Source organism: Gracilinanus agilis, chromosome 6 (assembly GCF_016433145.1).
Source record: "Gracilinanus agilis isolate LMUSP501 chromosome 6, AgileGrace, whole genome shotgun sequence".
Lineage (NCBI taxonomy): Eukaryota > Metazoa > Chordata > Mammalia > Didelphimorphia > Didelphidae > Gracilinanus > Gracilinanus agilis.
The window spans coordinates 105,734,959-105,741,781 of NC_058135.1; positions in this window are offsets into that span (position 1 = coordinate 105,734,959).

Consider the following 6,823-nt stretch of genomic DNA (forward strand, 5'->3'; position numbering starts at 1 on the left):
TAAGCCTAAGGAACAAGGGATTCTAAGGCAGGGCTTCTTAAACATTTTTTGTATCACAGATTACCTTCAGAAGTCTGGTGAAGCCTACAGATACATTTTCAGAATAATGTTTTAAAATGCATAAAAAGACCAGTTATAGTGAAATAGAATGATCATTTAAAAAAATTCATAAACCCCACATTAAAAAAACTGGGTTCTCAGGTATTGGCTAGTGAAACATTATAATTATAGATCATGGAGTCAAATCTAGGCATGAAGGCTAATGATAGTAGAATATAAGAGGAGAATAGAGACAGTGCAAGATACCAGAGGCTTCTCCCTTATCCCAGTGATTAATTTGTCCTATTGTCTCTCTCCAAAGGGATTAATTTTCCCTAATGAATGACCCTAAGAACAGAACTTTCTCACAGAAAAAATTCCAATGACTTCTCATTCATTATGCCATTAGATCCAAATTCCTTACTTTGGCATATAATGTGCTAGACATATAATATGGTCCCAATCTACCTTTCTGGTTTCTCATTCTACTTTCCTTTCGCCCATACTATATTCTACCTGAAATAGATCATTTGACATTTCCCAAATTTGTCCTTTGCTTTCCTACATTTGTGCCTTTTGCCATTTCCAAGGCTTGGTACAGGCCACCTTCTCCTCCCCCCTTCCCCCAAATCCTCTCATCCATCATCCAGTTTCTAACTTTTAAAATTCTACCCATTTTTGAAGGTCCAGAAAAATTTCTATCTCTTCCATGAAACTGTCCCTAAACAACAAGTTAGATGTGATCTTTTTCTAGCTTTTGTTCTTGTTACTCACGTATACGTCATCTTCTCTACTATAAAGTATTGGGAAAGGTGTGGCATGAGTGCCTCAGCATGCTGGAGGGAACTACTCAATTCCCCCTCTCCACTGCACCGGAGGACATTTTTTGAAAACCTCCACTCTCTAGGGTAATGCAGGGAGCCTATAGGCAACTTGAAGATGCAATTTGGCACACAATCTTAAAAACATTCATCAACACTTAGAATATAAACTGATTGAGGGATAGGATTGTAGCTCATGGTGTCTAGCATAGTGCTTTGCATTTGGGAGGGATGGACTCAATAAATACCAATGAAATCATTTGAACTTTGACCATCTAGATGGCAAGATAATCAGCCCTATGGGGAACTACAAAGGTCAGAATTTGCTCTCTATGTCACCTTGCTCACTTTCATTCAAGAAGAACTTCCCATTTGAAAAATAAAAGCTCAAAATCCCTGAAATGGACATTTCAAAAACCCTGAGGTATCTCTTTGCATGCATTAGGTAGAAAGTATTCTAAAATATGGAGAATTTCATTGATAGATGGATTATTAGAAGATAGGTATACTTCACTACTGGTAGAGTCATGAATTGATTCAGCAGTGCTGAAAAATAATTTGGAACCATATAGGAATTACACTTTGGATTACTGTACTACACAATTTGGATGATACCACAGAATTATGAAATTTGGATAGTACTACCCTGTAAAAGTTAAAAAGTAATTTGGAACCCAAAATTACAGTTTGGGACTACTAATTTCTTCTCAACCTTTGGCTTAGACATTTCACTTCAAGTGTCACACTCCTAAGGAAACCCCTGGCAGCAGAAAAGGAATCCATATGTACAAAAATATTTATAGCAGGATTATTTGTGGTAACAAAAAGGTAGAAACAAAATATATACCAAAGATTGGGGATGAGAGGGAAAAAATACTATAAAGATGACAAAAAGAATTCAGAGAAGGGAAGACTTATATGAAACAATTCAGAATGAAGAAAGCTAAAGCAAAAGAATAATACACAGAATGACTGCAACAATGTAAATAAAACCAGGCATGAAAGGCAACAACACAAACACAAAATCCAATATTAGTATCACACTGTCAAAGGCAAAGGGTTTGTCTCATCTTTCAGTTAAAAAATGAAGCTTATTGTTTTCAGAAATATATGAGGGGTAAGGAGCATTCGAGTATTTTTCAGAAAATATTTGTGGTGTCCAAGTGAAATACACAAATACATTAAAACAAAGAAAAGCTTCCATTTCCCAGAACCCTCCATCTGCCACCACCCAAATAGGTCTGTCTGCTTCTGTAGGTCCAAAGATGTTTTTGTAGATTAGGCTGCATTTGATTTAAGTCGTGTTTCCATTTGTGATAGCAGGCGAGATGGGGTAGGCAAAATAAGTACATAGAGCACCCCCCTGGAATTTTCCAGGAAAGGTCAATAATATGAATGGAATTTAAGTAAGATTGGAATGAACAGGTGTCCAATTGGGGCAAACTACAGAAATGACCACTCTGCTTTCTTTCCTAGTTGCTTTATATATTACTCACTTATATCTCCCAACAAGTGGCTACACTTGAGAAATTGATGGTAATTTAGAGGAAGCACACCAGACTATTAGAAGCAGAATATATGGTAATGATAAGAATACTAGGTTTCAAGTCAAGAGACCTAGGGTTTTTTTCTGGGCTCCACCACTTACCCAGCTATTGGACTCTCCAAGTCACCTAATCCTTCCCAAGCTTCCCTTTCTTTCTTCCTTTGTGTAATGGAAATAATCATATTTGTGTTACCCTTTTACTAACTTGTTGTGAAGAAAGCACTTTGAAAACCTTAATCCACTTGTTATAAATACGAGTAATGGTTAGCATTATTGTTAGCATCATTCCCTGCTAGCCCTCATACATCTGTTTTAATGCTTTACTTATACCTTGCTCCAAGCTATTTGGTTTCTCCCTGATTTTCTGTTTGGAATGACTCCAAACAAAATTACCCAAAGGCCTAGGTCATCATCCTTTTCAATGACCCCCTGTTCCTGTTGTCACAAGTCTTAAGTGGATTTCGACTGGCAGCTAGGTCATTTATTATCTATAAAATGTGATTAATAATAAATTTGATCCAATCTTATGTTGTCCACTCTCTAACTCCCTCAATGAGCTTTTAAATCATCATCATTCACTCAATTACCTTGGAGCCAAATCTCATGGGAGGTGTTTATTCCTTTATCAACCTTGAGTCAAATATATTTGTCTGGACTGCCAGTGAAGTTGATTCAAACCAAGCTCCCGGATACAATAGTGAAAGCAAATAGATCACAGAACTTTGAATTATTGCTAAAAAGATATATGGATTTACAATTTTCATTACCCACTCTCTGCATTCTCCTCTGCGGAAAACATGGGTTCTGCATCATTTATTTTCCCCTTCACTGTCATAGAAATGAACATATTGGTGATACAGGGGGACTTCTGACTTTAGTCATGGCCTAGACTCTCAAATCACAATCACAAGAAATTCTTGCCTTCACTGAAATCCTTTTCTTATGTGGAGGGACCTTCTTCCCAGTTAACTGAATCCAGTAAATTAGAAGCACTGGTCATTCCTGCCAACCTGGAAAGACTTTAGGTGGGGATCTGGTGCTGGACGTCATGTCTGTCAACTGATAAATTGACTTGCTAAGTGATTCACCACCATAAGACTGATCACAAGATTTTGATTTGCCTTTTATTGTTGTTGTTGTTTTGTCACAACTCAGGACAACAACTCACTAAGGTATAGAGTGAATTTCAATAATGGCTCTTTTAGAATTCTGAAGCAAGAATACTTAATCATAGCATAATAAGATTCTATGGGACCAAAACCAATGATGGAGGGACTTGATACAGGTTGTGGTGAGTTGAGTTTTTAATTAATCAGAGTGCTTATTTTAGCATAAATTATACTCCCACAACTTCCCTTGTTCAGAGTCTATGATTAATATTTCTATGAACAATGTCTTCTCTTCCTAGATTCCTCCCCTTTCCTTAATGGCTTGAGTATTCAGAAGAGACCTATCACTTGACTTAACCTAATTCTCCCATTAACCATTTCATAGAAAGAATATGAGATTTCTAAAATATCTCAATGGATTGTGTTAAATTCTTAAAAAAAAAATAAAACCATGAGTAGCATGGCAACAGATCTGACCATAAAAATAGGAGCACTCAATATCAAGATTCAAATGTATTTATACATTAAATGAGAACTTTATGAACAATCACACAGGAAACAGATTTGTCAAAACAACCAGATTCGTCAAAACAACGTAAATGAAAACCTGTCCTTATCTTATTCAGTTCTTCATGGGTATCCTTAAAGAACCCCACACCATTTTACTCAGAAGAAGAATTAAAAAACAGAAACAAATAGAAACATCCTATTTGACATCTTGAGAATTTTCTTTTTTTGCTGAGAGATAGACTTACCTTTTTCTGCTTAATGACCTACTTTAAAGTTACCAAACAAAACTAAAACCATGATTTTCTTTGTCAATAGATAGACTTAAACTCTTTGGCCATCTGTCTTTGTGTATGTTCTCAGAACTATAAGTAAGTCAGACAAAGATTCCTAGTGATATAGGGCATATTTTGAGGAGCTATGTGACTCAGTAGATAGAGCATGAAGGACTTGGAATAAGTAAGATTTGAGTTCCAATCCTATCTTAAATACTTACTTATATAACCTTGGGCAAATAACTTAATCCCTTGAAGCCTTAATCTATAAAATGGATATAATAATATCACCTACCTCATAGGGTAATTGTGGTGATGAAATTTTCATATATGAAATACTTCATAAATCTTTAAGTGCTATGAAAATGCCATGATTGATTTTTTTGTTATTATTATCAAGTGTTTCCTGATTTCTCTCTTTCTTCCCTGCCAATTATTAATGTTTTTTTTCTCTCTTGACAATGCTTTGTATTATTTTGCATAAAAGTTGCAATCAATTATCTGTGTATCTCTTAAGAAAAGAGACTTTCATTTTTTTGTCTTCATATCATTCCCAGTGCCTAAAATGGTAGCCAGCATGCATTAGGCACTTAATAAATATTTTCTAAATTGACTTAAACAAAATCACACGGCATCTGAAATATATAACTTTTCTGCCATCAAAGAAACATTTCATTTAAAAGCTTAGCATCCAAAGAAAAGCCTTCAAAATTTCTGGGGCAATAAGTAGATCACAGTAAATAAAATCAGAATTGAATCTTGGCTCTTCTAGTTGCTGTCGATATTACCCTGGATAAGTCCTTCAGTGATTATGGGCCTCAATTTCTTCATTTGTCTAAGATCTCTATCAGGTTTAACTCTATGAACTATGAGTAAGCTTAAAAGTACATTAAAAATATCTGTCTGTATATCTAAAAAGAGGGCTGTTGTCAGAATCAAATGCTGTGGGTTCAAATCCTGGTCTTAATCCTTAACACCGATAAAATCTTGAGTAATTCCCTTCACTTCTCCAGGCATCAGTGTCTTTTTCTGTAAAATGAGGGAGTTGAACCAGATGATTTCCTTCCAATTCAAAAGTTATGATACTAAAAATCTAAACAACTATTTGGCTAACCTTTCATTTAGTCCGTACGTTTCTGCTTAAAAAAATCTTGATTGTTTAGTCTCATACTCTTTCTCTTTTCCTAGGTGAATTATTCTCTGTCAACACCAAAGGTCCACAGAACTCATGACCCTATTTCATAGTTGTATGAAAGAAATAATTTCCACTGCTCTCAAGGGTGAACAAAATGATTATCTGAATAGTGATGATGAATTTTCCTCACCTGAGAATTAGGCATGAAATGGAAAGAAAGTGAGGCCAATGACAGCATGGAAAGAAGAAATCTTTTTTTTTTTTCCCTTGGAAGCCCAAGCAATTTTTGATGGCATGAAAAGTGAAATACAGCAGAAGAGTCCTGTTTTGGGAAGAAAGAGAGTTGGAACCATTTGTTTGAGAAAGTCATATCTTTTTCTATAGAAATTTTTAGTTCAGCCTAGGCTACAAGGTACAATTATTTCTGAAGTTAGGTATTCTCATCAGGTATACTTACGTATTTGATTTAAAAATGGGCCAGAGCTCCAAGAAGCATAACCAAAGCTGTGTGAACAATTTCACACTTCATGAAAGAGCAGAAAAAACAATAATATGTCTCTGAAATAGATAAAAAAAAAAGAGGAGGAAAAAAAAAAAAAAGACTGACCATGGCATTTTTTCAGAACTTTTGGTAACAGTGAAGTAGGAATTTTATTTATTTTGGGGGGTGGGGTGGGTGAGGAGGAGAGGAGAAGAGAAATACCGTAAAATCCATGGCAGGCCTAGAAAGTAAAAGTTCTCCAAAGATCCTTCTTCATGAGTTTCTGTGTTCAGGAGTTGGAGCACCTCCACAAATCAGGTCAGCAAATCCCATTGTTGACAAACTACTAGACAAAGTTCCAGGGGTGATCAAATTGATAAAGATGATAAAAGACAGAAAAAGTCAATGTTGGGAGGGCTGCAAGAAGATAGGCACACTAATACACTATTGGAAGGGCTATAAATTGGTCCAATTATTCTAGAAAACAATTTGAAATTAAGTGAGAAAAGTAGCTAACCTGTCATACCCTTTGACCCAGTGAACCTACTACTGAACATGTAATCCAAGGAGGTCAAAGACAAATGAAAAGAACCACATATGCCAAAATATTCCTGGCAGCACTTTTTGCAGTATTAAAAACTAGAAATAAAGTGCTCATAGACTGGGAGACTAGCTGAACAAATTGTGATATATGAATGTAGTAGAATATTAATGGGCATTAAGAAATGACAAATATGAGAAATTTAGAGAGGATAGCATATATGAACTGATACAAAGTGAAGAAAGCAGAATCAGGAGAATAATATATACTGACACTACAATTATGTAAATAATAACTAATATTAAAACGCATCTGAACTTCAGATTAAATGCATTGCCAATCTTGGCCCCCAGAGAAAACAGATGATGA